The sequence below is a fragment of the Cricetulus griseus genome (assembly GCF_003668045.3).
Source record: "Cricetulus griseus strain 17A/GY chromosome 1 unlocalized genomic scaffold, alternate assembly CriGri-PICRH-1.0 chr1_1, whole genome shotgun sequence".
NCBI lineage: Eukaryota > Metazoa > Chordata > Mammalia > Rodentia > Cricetidae > Cricetulus > Cricetulus griseus.
The window spans coordinates 21,469,407-21,485,434 of NW_023276807.1; positions in this window are offsets into that span (position 1 = coordinate 21,469,407).

Genomic DNA, 16,028 nt, shown 5'->3' on the forward strand with positions numbered 1-16,028 from the left:
ACCATGAGGATACATTTTCTATTCCAAAATCCATAGAGAGTATTGCAACAGATGTCAGGAAGGTTAGCAATGAGAGGGTGGGAAGGAAGAATTCTGGGGCTTAAATTGCTTAAGTACATCCACAGTCACTCAGGTACATTTTTTGTGGAGAAACCCATAAGTGGGAGCAGAAAACAACAAGGGGATACTGCTCGCCAAAATTCAATTACCACAATTACCACTGCTGCTAAGTGGCATGACTTCAAACAGCCCCTCACCAAGCAGATGGCATCAAGTTGATCAGCAGAAAACTGACACATCTTTAACATTCAAGCAATGATTACACACCATAGAGTTGAACCTGAAAGTTTATACTGGTTTTTCCCCACAATTACACATCTAGTAACAAAACTTTACACATATAGGCTATTAATAGTACACCCACTTAGTCCTTTAAGCACTCACTCTAGAAATGCACTATGAACAAATATGGTAACATTTATGTCTCTAGAACAAATATGCTAACACAGCACACTCTAAATAATGCTTTGGAAATCAAAATAGAAATCCATGTCAAACATACTTTTATTCTGGGTACTGAAAACTTCAAAGAAAATGAGAAAAATAGAAAATATTGGGGATCTGTGTATGTTTTAGCTATTAATTGGTTCCGTATACACACATTGGTTAAGTCACTAATCCATTTTCTTTTCTATTGAGCTCTTTGATGGATTACAGTCCAAGTATTCTCCAAACTGCAGTGGGTTCCAGTGCTTTTAAAAACCAGTACACTGCACCAGGTTTTTTTTCATTTCTTTCATAAATATACATGTATTCATAGCACTGTCTTTTATGAGAGGCGGGCAGTAGCAAAGATTTAATCATACCAATACTCTGGGCAGCACAGAACAGTCCATTTCGGAAACACCATTGAGTATGACAGAAACTGAGTCCCTAGAGATATTTTTCCTGGTGCATGATTTGTTGTTTGAAATACTGAACATCTGTAGAGTGATCATATTGTGTGTAAAATAATAAAGCAGATATTGCCAATTGCTGACAATGTGCCAAAACATGTTTGGTCTAAATAACAAGGACCAAATCTCACCTTGAGAAATCACCAACTTCTGGGTCTCTCGTATTTTAGCAATCATTAAGGTGAACTGCTTCACCCCAGTGCTACATTCTCCCGAGGGAGAGTGTTCAAGAGACTTTCGTTCTTAATGTGTTGAAGTTTGGGATAAAAGGACAAAGAAGACAGAAAAAAGGGTCACGAGCGAGCGCGTGTGTGTGTGTGTGTGTGTGTGTGTGTGTGTGTGTGTGTTCTCTGTGTGTATACATGTATGTATGTATATATGTATGTATGTATGTATATGTTACATATACATAGAGAGAGAACGTGAGAAAGAGAAGGAGGAAGGGGGAGGAAGAGAGGAAGGAAGGAGATAAGAAAAGAATTAAGAGATAAAAGTTGCCATTGGGGGAAAAAAGGAGTTTTCTCATTGTATAGAATAAAGCAAATATATTCTTTCTTAGAATAAAAAATTTTATCCCAATTTTCATATTCATGTACAAACTTCTGAAAAAGCTTCAAACTGTCTGAAAGTAGTAGGGAAATATATATTTTGCTGCCCCCCCCAGACACCTTCCTTGGTCAAAGGCATTGGTTTCCTGTGTTTCACACCAAATGTTTCTAAATGTGAGTAAACAAATACATGATCTGTCTATTGACCATGTGGGGCTTACTAACTGAACCTTATATATACTGCTTGTGTTTCACCATTAACTTACCTCAGAGTTTGTTTCACTTCATTGCATCAGGGAGAACTCACTGCATAGTACTCGTATAGACATACATTTGGTCGTCAGGACCTCCCTCTGAGGAATGTTAGCTTCTTCCGTATCTGTATGGTTATACAGAAACAACGTACTGTACGGGGCCCTGATGAGATCCTAAACCATGTAATCATTTAATAACTTGGTTGAAACACCAAGGAGTCACATTTTTCATGCCTGAAACCACCTTATCTGATTTTTAATTTTACTCCCTACAATCCATTCCACCTCTAATCGCCAAGTATAACACAAAGCTCTTACTGGATGTTAATTAAGGGTGATGTGACATATTATGTTTCATTAAAAAGGCAATGATGTTACCAGCAGTCAGAATATTGCCTTCATTTGAGGATATCTTTGACTTTAATTAGTGAATTCCCTTTTGCATTTCTTTGTATTTTCTGGGGCCAATGGGGTAAACCACGTTAAATTTGGTTTCGTGACACCAGTTTTGATTGCCCTTCCCCATTTCAGAGCTCTTCCAGCATCAATACTCAGGACTTTAAACACTTAACTCTTGTGTCTCAGCATAGTTGAGAGACCTTTGCAAATCGAAATGGTTCAACAGGCAGCAAAAGAATTTACTGAAGAGATATCAGGAGCTTACAAAAGTGCCTAAAGGACAAGGCTTGGACCAGAAATGAATCCGACTGAAAGGTGAATAAAAAGCAGAACTTCTGAATGCAGTCACACTTGGGCTCATTCAACAGTGTAGCCTGTGGCTGCAACCCCAAAGACTCTCGCACCACTCACTGATGAATCCCCCTATCCCTGAAGAGACGTTTTCAATCAGCCTTATCCAAAAATGCACTCTAGGATGCAATTGTGCATACATACATGCGTTTAACTAAAGCAATCCAGGTAAGCAAGTAATAATTCCACTGTGCAGTGCACTCTAATAACATATCTTCTCTTCTACTCCATTCTTAAATACCAGTTGCAACCCTTCGAACTGATTTCCAGGCCTAAAATGGGTCGGGACGTACAGTTTGAAAACGCTGCTCATGAGGAAATTGATTTGGACCACAGAACCATTACTAACAGTAAAGTGAAACTCACTCTTAGAGGAGGAGGACTCCTGTGAAGAGGGAAGGAAATAGAAGACCATTCTGCATTGGGAAGCGGGGAGAATGGAAAGCACGGGATTGGAAACACACGCATGTGTCGTTCATCAGCAGAAGGAAGACAACAAAACTGCACCCAAGATCGATCTGGGCAGGTCACCACTGAGCACTGATGGAGTATAAACAATGGCTCTTATGATGGGAGGAGGGACAGCAAAAAGGAGGGAGGAAAGAATGGAGGGAGCGAGGGAGGGATGTAGAGAGGGGAGGCAACATTTAAAACATAATCTAGCAGCTGGAATCCAACACGAAGGCTTTGAAAAATACCCCTCTGATCTCAGAGGCAATCCCAGCTCCCTCTTGCCCTTTTCAGCGTTGCTAAACTACCTCCTTTCCCCACCATTTCTTATGTTCCAGACTGGTTTTCTGACACAAGCTGTCAACATACAAAGAATCATAGAATTAAAAGAGAGTCATTTTTACAGGGTCCAGCTGCCTCCAGACACATTCACCTGGATCCTAGATGAAATTCTTGTTGCACTACATGACAGGGAATAAATCTAAACTCAACCTTGACGCTCTGCGCCGGGGCTCACCATGTTCCTAACCTTGCGTTCAGTCTTATGATCTGTCTGTGATTAGGTGACATTCTTTTCAGCCTGCCTTTGCTCTCATCACATGGTGGCTCTTTCTCTCTTCTGGGAATAGCGAGCCTTCCCGCAAGGTTTCAGCCTTGGCATTTATCCCTCCACAGTTCTATAGTTGGTAGAGAAGTTAAAATATTTCATTTCCTTGATTATGCCTCCATTTTCAAATTACTCTCAGGAAATGTCAAAGCCAGAAGAAATATCTTGGAGACTGTGACTGAATTAAAATTGTGCAGAAAAACTGCCTGACTTAATGAAATTACCCTGGACAGCCACGGTGGCCGCTTAGTTAGTCTTCCAACCTCAAAGAACACCTTTCCTTACTAGCTCTCTTCCTCAGGGAATGATCTAACTCTTCTTTGCTATTTGAATGGCCAAAACTGTTCAGGAAAGTCCAGATGGAGTTTCCATGCTAATTAGCCATGCCCTGCATAGCAGGTGTGCTGCACTTTCTTTGCCAGAGGGTAAAAACCCTGCATTCTACTTCTATTTTTAGTTACATTGTAACAGGCCCCAGACCAAAACACAACTGACGCCATGATGGAAATACCATACAGGCCTTGGAACCCAGCACATAGGCAACAACACCTGCTAGAACAGTAACAAACACCTGATCCATCAATGCCCACATACGTGGAAAAGTCCCTAACTTTGCTTTTTGGTTTCTGTAGTTCTGTTTATGCCTGTTTTTGCTAACTGAGGTGTGTCAACCCAGGTGTGGCTTTTGTGCTTAAAATTCATCCTGAGGAAAACTGGTCCAGAACACCCAGCTTCCCTTGCCTTGAACCCATGTCTTGAGTAGTTTTCTCTGGTGGATGCCTTGCAACAACATTTATAACAATTGTATGAGAAATAAGGAACTCCTAGAACCCCTGCTACATGTCAGTTAGAGAGAACAAATATAACTCCGACAGTTACTAAGTTAGAGCTAAAGAATTTCTCAGCAGGTTGGTGGTGAGAATTTGCACATTCTGAAAGCAGTCATTTCCTGGTTGCACAGTATCTGCAGAGAAAATGTGAAACATGGTGTACAAGTGTATTTGGCATTCACAGGTGACAATCAGACTCTTGGAAGCCTAATTATAGCAGAATGGATTAACAGCAAAGAGCTGGAACCTAAATTCAGTAGATGCAGGGGCTACATTGTCATCATGGTGAAGGGAAAAGAGTCAGCCATCCATACATTAGCAAACACAAAACCTAACCACGTCTGAGGTCAAAAGAAAAGCATTTGATGGGTGGGAACTATGTTTTATGCTTTAAAAGAAAAAAAAGGATTAAAGACAAATTGCTTCCAAACATTATTTCTGATTTGTTATTATTATTTTAAGAGGGTATTTTTGCTAGTTTATTTTGTTACATATTGTATTGTTTGGTTAATCCCACTGGTCAAGAACAAGACCACTACCACAGTTTAGAGTCAAATTGAAGCAAGTTTTAATTAAATACTGGCCAAGTGGATGTGCTCTGGCCAGGTCCATATTTGGGTTTCCAGGAAATGGTCCCAAGTCATGGTTTGCAGAGGCTTAAAATATTTCCCATGAGGTCCAATCAAAAATCATTTCACATTTCCTGCCTTCATACCTTAAGCCTACATCCAATCAGGGACAAGTATACATCCTGATGCATTTCCTGGCTGTGAACCTCCTGCTCACATGTGATCAAACACATCTGGTTTGGGTGGGTCACACAAACTTGTTTAGGGGAGTGAAAATATGTGACTTGTTATCTCCCATAAACAACAGCCACCAGCACTTCAGGAACTATCTGTCCTTGGGCAAGCGGCTTGAAGTTCAGAGACATTTTTGTTCCATGGATCTCTTAGGCATGTAATTAAAACTTAAAATATCACTTTGGCTCTCAAAGAGACAGAGGTAGGTAGATTTCTGTGAATTTGAAGCCAGCCTGGTCTACAGAGCATATTCAAGGGCAGCTAGAGCTATATGGGGGAAACCTTGCCTCAAAAGCAGACAAGACCTAATTAGATGTTTTAATTTTATTTTTATTATTTTTTATTCTGGGTGTATTTGTGTCTATGGGTAGGTATATGCATGCACATTTTCTGGTGGCCTTGGAGATCACTGGTTGGATCCATTTAGAGCTGTGGTTACAGGCAGTTGTGATCTAGTAACCAAACTCAAGCCTTTGCTGACAATCTCTCCAGCCCCATAGTTCTTGTTTTGTTTTGTTTTAGGAAGAAATTTGAGTGGCCAATGGATTAAAAAAAATTAACATCATTTATCAGCATGGAAATATAAGTTGAAAAAACACAATGAGGAACTTTGTAAATTCAGCAAGATGAGCGAGCTGCTTAAAAAAAAAAAAAGTAAAAGGTAAGTAATGCCAATGTTAGAAGAGGGGGACTCTTGAACATTATCATTGGGAATGGAAATTGTTCTGGCAAAAAGTAAGCAGTTTCCTCAAAAACTAAAAGCCAGAACTGCCACAGCATCCAACAATCCCACTACTGGGGATGTATCCAAAGACACAGAATCAGTGTATCAAAGAGACATCTGCATGCCCATGATGACTGCAACACTGTCCACAACAGCCAAGAACATTCATTCGCTCTCTCCCTCATCTTGAATGAATAAAGAAAACATGTGGTACATATACAAAATGGAATAATAACCATCAAAAAATAAAACCCTGTCATTTACAAAAACAGACACGAAAATAGAGATGATTTTATGAAATGAAACAGACCGAACTCATAAAAAAAAAGTGCCCCATGATCTTATATGTTGAATAAACGAAGGTTAATCTCATAGAAGTTGAAAGCAGAAATGTAGCTCTTTTTCTCAGATGCTCAGAGGAGCAGGGAAGGGGGCTCCGAGGAGCAGTGACAGTTTAGAGTAAGCTCAGATGCACTTCATCACATAGCAGATGCCTATAAATGAAACTTAGTCTTCTTAATAGTAAAAAGTAGAAAAGGGAGATTTATTCAGTATGGCCACCTTGGGGAGAGAGACAAAGAGATGCTGTATCCCCTCAGTCCATATTTGTAAGTTACCTAGCAACTGCCTTACCGCAGCTCTCCCCTCTGGTAGATGCTGTGAGTCGCTTTTACCCTGCATTGGCTGTGCATCTCTAACCAGCAGATTTGCTAGGGCCACATCACACCCCTTCCCTGTCCCCTCCCTGGGGATCAGAACGCTTGGCTGCAGGTTCTTGTTATAAACTTTCCATGGCCTCAGAAAGTTTAGGACAGATTGCCACATCTGCTGTGTGAGCTTGGAATCTCTTCAAAACTTGTCATGCTGTTGCTACCCTCTGTCTCTACCCAGAAGGTTGAAAAGTTTCTGTACCCTCTCCTCTGACACAACAATCCAAATCAGACCAAATCAAACCAACTTAAAGCCTATGTTTAATGGCTACAATGCTCCCAAAGGGCTTCCCAGCCCCCCAGAAAGGAAGCTGGAAAGAGAGACTGGAAAACATGCATCTATTTTCTGGGAGGCAGTTTAAAGACCCTGTGGGAGAGGTCTTGAGCATCTCTGAGGGAGGGACCATCATTTGGCCAGCTTTCTGAGATGCTGCAGGGTTTAGGAAAAGATAGAGGAGGGGGCTTAGGGTAGAACTTCCACCAAAACATTCCAGAATCTTTGGGTACATGGATGCCAGGAGCAGGGGTGAAGCTTCCACCAGAACAGAGGTTACCAACTGTAATAAATTCTCTACTTTCCAGCAATCCACTGTTCCCTATAGCCTCTCTTCCTCATCCAATACCTTACAGGAACATAAAGGGGAGACTTCAATAGATATTAAGAGAGGTGCAGACCTAAGCCATCCAGCCATGTGGCTACCTGCCCTACCACGTCACACCTACAAGTCACTCACCTTCAAGGTCATCTTTCAAGTGGTGAAGCTTTCTCCAGGAGACAACCTCCTCCTTTGGTTTCTCTCGGGGGCCATATTTCCTTCTTGCAGCAGATTCCTGGGGGAAATTTTACTTTCTCTGTAGGTGGCTTCAATAGTCTGAGAGTCATAGAGATGAGCACAACTGTCTGTCAAGAATATATTTGTTCTGCCAGACAGGCTGGGAGAACTCCTGCACTCATTGTCTTAACCCTCATTTTGAAGTGATCATTGCCTGGGTCCAATATAAACAAAACACAAGTGGGATATAAGGTTAGAGCATATTCAGTTAGTATCAGGCTACCGGGTGTTAGAATAAGTGGGGGGTCACAAAGAGAGAAATCACCTCTCTAACTAAAGTGTCTGGACGAGGAGAACTTTTTTTCTTGATCAAGAGGGTGAGCTCCAAAGAGTGAATATGAGCTGGGAAGTGGTAGGAGCCTATAGGTTTTCATTCCTACCCCAGTGTTGACTGTGTCTTTTCCCCATTGGCTGGAGTCTGAGTTCTTGTTGATGGCTAGTCTTAAAAGAATTGGCACATAGAAAAAGAAGGAAGGAGGAGAAGAAAAGGGGTCAGAACTCCAGGCCATCAAATTCTGGGAATGAAGCAGGGAGCCTTTGCAGTAACAAAGGGAGTTTGGTTATAACATTTGCAAACAAGTCTTACTTGAATTCCTTGTCCAAAACACAAGTTTTATAGTATTTGATGGTGTTGTGCCCAAGGTCCGAACCCCCAAAGACCACCAAGAGACTAGAAAATGAAAAAGTAGAGATTTTAATTGTGAGTTTGAACTCTGGTCTCTCATCCTTCTAGTGGAGTGGTGGAGCAGAAGAGACCCTGAGCTGCAGTGGCTCAGGGCATTTAATGAGGGTAGAGCAAGGGGAGTCTGATGGTCTGCAAGTTGCATAGTAACAGTCTCAGGATTGGTGAAACTCTGGGCTGAGAGTACAGCAGCGGGAAAATTACTACGTCTGTGGTGGTTGCTGTGGTTACTACATTCCATCCTTATTAATAAAGTGGTACAGAGCCTACTAGCCTAGCCTCTGATTGGTTCTTTACCATATGGGGGATATCTTGTTTTTCTCAGTAACTAGGGCAAAGTTGGGCAAGGTCGGCGGCACAGCACATCCTGCTGAGTCAGGGGCCTATAACCTGCTGGGTCTTTTCTGCAGCCTGTATGGTTGCAGAATTGTCAAAGCGAGGGCCTGAGCCCTTCAGATAGAAAAGACTCATATTTTTTATTTTTTTTTTTTTGCATAGAACAAAATAACTTTTCTGCATAACCTTTCAGCTCTAGTTACTTCTGGATAGGCTTTCAGATAGGGTCTTTACCAAGAGGCTTAGATTAGCCTTCTGCTCTAGGTTCCTAAACTGTGATCACAGGCACGTGCTACCAAGCCCAGAAAGACTTCAAGTCTGACAATTCCCCTTTTGTCTCTGAACACTATTCTCTGAAGACATTAACCATCTGATTACCGTAGGATGATTTGTTCTCTGCTGTTCCTCATTGCCAGCATCAGATTTATCCCAGCCATCTGATTTAATCTCATCTTGGGTATCAGTAACAGACACCAAGAATTTATCAGTCCCTGGAAATTGCTTGCCAGCCAGCCTAGCCTATGTGGTGAGCTTCAGGTCAGTGAGAAATATTGTTTCAAAAAGCAAAGTGTTTGACACCTGAGGCTGTTGCCTTAGCCTATCTTCTAGCTTCCAGATACATATGCATGCACAGGACCACACATCCATTCACACACACACACACATACACACACTATAAAAAGGGTTTTACTATCTGAGAATATTGTATATGCAAATATTTCAATTGTTCTAAAATTGAAATTCTAAAACTTTGTTTTAAATCAAAGGCAGTTAGCCCACCAAGGGCCAGTATGGCATAAATCTCTCCTACCTTGTAAAACTTTTATGCAAATATTTTAATCTCCCCCACCTAGTAAAGCTTCTGTTAATACAAACGCCCATACTGCATTCCAGGAATGTGATGCCCTGGAGTGGCAGATGTCTTGTCTCTTTCCTTCATATCCTTTGTGCTTACTCTTTTAAAATTAGCCAATTCCTAAACACAGTGAGGTCAGACCCTAGTCATTGGGGAAAAGACACAGTCACCACCGGTGTTATGAGAACTAAGTCACCTTCCTTTGCCCTGCCTGGTGTGCTTGCTAACCCAGCTTAGATCAGAGTACACTCTGCTAGGCAAAAGAAACTACCTTGCCAAGTTACTTTCTCATTACTCATGTATTTCTTTGTGTGGCAGCAAGAATATTTGTTTCCAGCACTCCCAAATTCATGATTTGCAATGATTATCAATTGAAATCTGCATTAAATTTCAGAGTAATTTGCCTTTTATTCAGTTTAACAAATAGGGTAGGAAAGGTAAGTATTTTTCAATAAAATAAAATAATTTTCACCAATTAAAACTGAGGAAATTTAGTGAGCAACATGAAAACAGTAACAAGTAAACTATCATGGAAAAACGCTATTGTCAATCAGAAGTTAGCGCCAGACAGAAGAATTGTGAAGATTAGCTCATCATTAATGCTACAATAATTACGTGGCTGCATGCAAGCAGCACCATGAGGATTTAGCAAGCTTTTTAAAAGAGTACATTGGAGATCAAAAGGCAGTGGAGAGGGAGGGACTGAAGATAAGGAACTCAGGATGTATCTTTTTTAAAAATGCACTGTATGTATATACATAATTATCAAACAATAAAAGTCTCAATTTAAAAATAAGTAAATGTACAGACTTCAGCGCTGGAGAAATGACTCAGCAGTTAAGAGCACTGTCTGCCCTTCCAGAGGACCTGGGTTCAATTCCCAACACCCACACAGCAGCTCACAACTGTCTGTAACTCCAGTTCTAGAGGAACCAATGCCCTTACACAGACCTACATGCAGGTCAAACATCAATGCACATAAAATAAAAATAAATAAGTAATTTTTTAAAAGTTGACAGACCTCATCACAAAATAATTAAAGCTTATATATTAAAGGTATTATATATACTACAAAAGACAGATTAAAAAGAAAAATAGATATCAATTATGCATAAATATATTCAAATTGTTAAGAACCCAGAAAGCAAAATATTAAGTAAAGAGTGACTTACTTTAAAATGGGATACCAAGGAAATGGCCAAGAAACACAAATATTTTTCTATTAAAAATATTAATTTACTATGCCAGACTTTGAGTATCTATACATCTTTTAGTCTTCTATCCATTAATCTAATAATTTATATATTAATTTCCAAGCCTGGCAGGAAGAAGGAAAATTTATGCTTTTACAATACAAAATTAAGAATGAAAATCGTAATTCCACTGTGTGAAAGACCAGGTAGCAAATTATCTCCAGCATTATGGGCCATACAATCTCTATTGTAGTCAATAAATTCTGATGTTGCAGAACAAAAGAATGCACACACAAATAAACATGGCTATCTTTTAGTACAAGTTTATGAACAAATTGAAGGGACCAGCTCCCCATTTCGGCAGCCATGACAGCTGAGCATGTGCTTGTCTGACCTTGCCTTAGTCACTAAGAGGTTAGATGCCTGCCTCGTGGCAAGGAACCAATCAGAAGTTAGCTGGTGGTGCTATGCTTTACGGCTCTGGGTGTGCTTTACAGACAAGTGCACAGCAATGTCGCGCAGAGCATAGCAACCACCCTGGGAGGGCCTATGGTCCAAAACAACCAGTTGACCAATCAACACAGGGCAAGCCCTCCAAGCGTGGAGCCACACCAATCCTGAGCCTGTGCGTACCCCTAGACACTCCCCTTACGCTGCCCTAAAAGATCTCTATGCAGCCTATCTTTCCTAGCCATCCACCATGGTGGATGGTTGAAAGGGCCGAGCTAACATGAGGTTAGCTCATTAAACAACAATAAAGCCTCATGCTGCTTGCATCAAGCTTTCGACTCCACATGGTGATTGGGGTGGCCACGGTCCTGGGCTAAGATCCTGGAGGCCTGAGCTTTCTGGGGGGTCTTACAAAATTAGTGGATGATAAGAACCAAAATCCTTCAGAACAATGGTTTTCAACCTGTGGGTCACACCTTTTGTTACATATCAGATATCCTGGATATCAGATATTTACTATAATTCAGAACAATAGCAAAATTACTGTTTTGAAGTAGCAATAGAATAATTTTATGGTTAGGGATCACCATAGCATGAGGAACTTTATTAAAAAGTCACAGCATTAGGAAGGGTGAGAACCACTATTTTAGGGTAGCCTGTCTACTCTACACCAAAAGCCTTCAAAATACACTCACAATTTGACTAAGCAATCTGCTTCTAGAAAACCATTGTGTTTATTGTCGTGGTCTGGCATGTCTCAGCCCCAAACCACAGAAGCCATGAGGTTCGGCCTGAGTGGGGAAGCGTGGATTTGGAAATTCCTAGCAACCCAACGTCAACGGCAAGACCAGACACAGGCATCTTGTCATCTTTAGAGAGCTCTCAGTTCCATGCTGCAAAATTGGAGTCTCTCCTTTATTCAGCATCTTCCTGGCTGTAATCTAACCATTCTTCCCTGACCCTGAGACCATTTTCTCTTGCATCTTCTTAGACCCTATCAGCAGATCCCTCAACCCAGATCTCTCAACCATCTCTCCTTCTGTAGACCTCTCCAGCCTTGTGCAGGCCTATTCAAATGCCTAGTTCTGTAGAGATGTAAAACTAGGGGACATTCTCAGCAAATCAACAGCAAATCAGCTAGCATCTGCAATACAATGCAGTCCAGAGGTATAGACCCCGAGAAATCCTCTAATGGAATTTTATTCAGCTCCCGACAGTTTATGATAATGGTATTTATTAAATAATTTTATTTATATTTAAACTTCAAATTTTAGGGAAACAATGCCAGACCATGCCATATCTCAAAGTTATGCCACAGAAAGACTTCATGACATGAAGAAATTCAATCACTAATTGAAAAGGGCAAGTTTCCTGGAGTATGCATTGTATGACCTAAGAGTCTGTATATGTGAGTGCATATGCATGTATACACACATTGTGAGGTTAATAGAACAAAATGACAGATAAGAATGTCGGGGTTGAAATTCAAGTTCCATAATGTCTCTCTGAATTTGGTCATCATTTAGCTTCTCTAAAATTTATTCTCCTTGACTGGAAAGTGGAAGAAGTACCTGTAATTGCCACACCAAAGTATCATAAAATTTAAATAAGATAACATTTTTAGTGCCACAACAATACGCTAAAGTTACTATAAAAATGGCAGTGAGTTGAACAACTTATAAAAAAATAGAATATTACTTTTCATCCTGCTGGAGATCTGAAACTCCAAGAGGCCTAATGAGGTTTAAATAGGAAATGTTCCCCATAAGTTCATGTAACTGAATGCTTTGTTCCCCATTAATTGCACTGTTTGAGAGTAGGGTTATGGACATTTTAGGAGGCAGTGTCTTGCTAGAGGGATGCATCACCAGGGGGAAGCTTTGAGGGTTTATAGACTCACTTCCTGTTCTTTCTCTTCACTTCCTGTTCAGCCAGCTTCCTGCTTCTGCACCCATGTCTATTCCCATGCCATCCTTCTCTGCCATGAGGGTCCATGCCACAACTTAAAATAATTTTTTCCTTCCTAAGTTGCTTTTGGTCATGGTATTTTATCACAGTGACAGAATGTAACTAGCAGCCTTCATTGTGTGAATTTTGTTGACATGAAAGTATTAGATTTATAGTAAATACTTACAATGAATGATTCAATAAATGGCATGTAAATCCATAACCAATTGATCCAGAATATTTATTTTTATCATCTTCTTTGTAGTTTCTGGCTTTTTTTGTTTCATGCAACATGTGCATATTATCTTATAATTATATGAAAATGTTGGACTATAAATTTCATTCCATCTCAAAGGAGAGTAAAATCATCCCTTAGTAACAGCATTTTCGAGAGTGCAGAAATCCTGATGAAATATAAGCTGGTCCAAAAAGAAAAACCTGTATCTGATTTTAAAGAAGAATTTCTCAGCTGGCCAATGTCTTTTTCCCTCAAAGGAAGAAATTCAGAGATGTTTGTCTCCATTGAGGTAGACGTGGATCTTAGATTAGTGGAAGATAGTGTCTCATTGGTAACTAGAAGCAAAGTGACCCACCAGGAGGCATGATGTGCAAAACTCTTCCAGCTTCAACAACTCATGTCATAGGAGCAAGTATATCTGAGAGACAATCTCTGTGATCCTTGAATCTTTTTTAAATGGATCAATTGAACCAAACATGCTTTTTCTCTAGGATTAGAATTCAGATGTCTCCAAGTCACCCAGCACTTCCCTGCCTTCAATTATTAATCTCATTTAAAATCAGATAATCAAGTAGGGAATATCCTTGGAATAAGCCATTCTACTATGTAATTCCCAATCCCCCCTTCACCCACCCTTCCTTCCTTCCTTCCTTCCTTCCTTCCTTCCTTCCTTCCTTCCTTCCTTCCTTCTTTTCCCCTCCCCTTTTCTTTCTTTGTTTAGGCTTCAATAACAAGATGTGGTGGTCAGTTTATTTACAAATGTAATTTCATTTAACAGTTCTGACAGCAGAAAAGACCAAGATGGAGGTATCAGTGGATGCAGTAGCTGGGGAGGGCCTGAATTTCTGGTTCAAGAGGACACACACCAAGTGTCACATGACAGAAAGGTACAGGGACCCTCTCTCATGTGTCTTTTTAATGACATTGTCACAATCAGGAGGGATCTACCCTCATGGCCTGATAACTTCCTAAATGCACATTTCCCAGTGTCAACATCTCCCAAATTAAGTTTTAAAATATGAGTTTGAGAAGTTATTTTGGAGATTTAATGTCCACCTCCATAGGCTCCACACAGCTATGTCCTGTTAGTAAACTAGAACTGTCACACTCCATGAGTGTCTCTTTCTCTCACTTCCAGCACACTGACTTACCTTTAACTTTATAAACAATCGTATTTCCCTATCAATACATAATGCAAAACCTTAAATATACTGCAAAGGTGGATAGGTTGATGGATTCTGTGGTTAAAAGCATTTACTACTCTTTTAGAGAGTATATGTTTCCAAAGGACAAGAGTTCAGTTCCCAACACCCATGCCAGGTGACTCACAATGAACCATAACTCCCGATCCACTGGACATGTCTCTTTCTTCTGGCTTCTGGAAGTACTTTTACACAGTACACACACGCGCGCGCGCGCGCGCGCGCGCGCACACACACACACACACACACACACACACACACACACACACACACACACAAATTTAAAAATATACTTTAAATCTAGTTAAATGTGAAGATGAAAGGGTAGTTGCAAGTATTAGTATGGTTTTAGGGTAAAATTCACAATGATGATTCACCACTGTCAGTAGCAGTGTTGACTTAACACAACAATAACCACCTCTCTTGTTTAGATCGGCTCCACAGTACTGCCCTGAAAGTGTTTCTGACACTTCAGCCTGTAGTTTATTTTTCCAGTCCTTCTGATGATACAGTCTTCAAACCTTTCCAACTGAAAATGACTAGAGGAGATGCTCCCCAGCCCATAACTAAGATTCTATAACATCTACTATGATGCATTGTATGAGTTTCTTAAAAACTATTCAGATGAGGTTTGGGAATTTTCATGGGCTAAAACCAGTGCAGCAGAATGAATATGAATGGGCAAGAAAAGCCATTATAAAATCTCAGTCATGAAACTGCCCCTTACTCAATACAAAATTACCCATTGTCAAATTGGAGTACATTGTGCTCAACTCTGAAGACATAAACACAAATAGTGCTTGCTCTAATTGCTGTCATAAACATCAGACAATAGTAAAACCATAAGAATAACTGTACATAACCTGCATTATCTCATTTTGTCTTCAGCCAACCTAGAGGGTGTAACCATGTCCATATTTCTATATTAAGCTTATGCTTGCAGAGATTTAGAGACTTAACAGCAGCTAGGAAGCCAAACATTGTTCAAAGTTGCATTAAAATTCAACATCTGACTACAAAATCAGACTACAGACCCTGACACAATAGCACAATCTGTAGGTATTCACTCAGTCTGTCAACAGTACTTGACACTGGCTCTGGTCAGGCCTGATGTTAGGGGCCCTGAGAGTAGTTTAGTTCATAGAAAAAAAGCTGCAAAGTTTGGGATATGAAGTCATGGCATGTGATTAGAGGCAGATGTGCGACTCAATAGAAGTTAAAGAAAATAGGACATTCTACAAACACACAGAGTTCAGTGCAGTCAATGGTGTTCACCAAGTACCACTGAGCTCCAGGCTGCTGGCTTAATCAGAAGAGAGATAACCACTTGCCACTGCTTGCCCTGTTCAGTCTCTGCCTTGGTGTCAAGACTAAACCTCAAAAGATTCATGCAATTAGGGGAGAGGCAATAGGTTAAGTTTTAATTGTCAAGTGATGAATATGTTTTGTACAGAAAGCACTGGGTAGGGGAAATCGGAAGGTCTGAATCACTTCAAGGGATAAGTAATGGATCCTTAAAGAATGAGTAAGATTTTATAAAGAGTTTTTTAGACCAGTCTGCCCCTTGTATCCTATTTGGATTTCTTGTCACAACTCTAAATTTTAGGGGTTCCTTAAGGCTCCGATTCTATGAAAACAATTTAGGCAATGTGGAGGTGA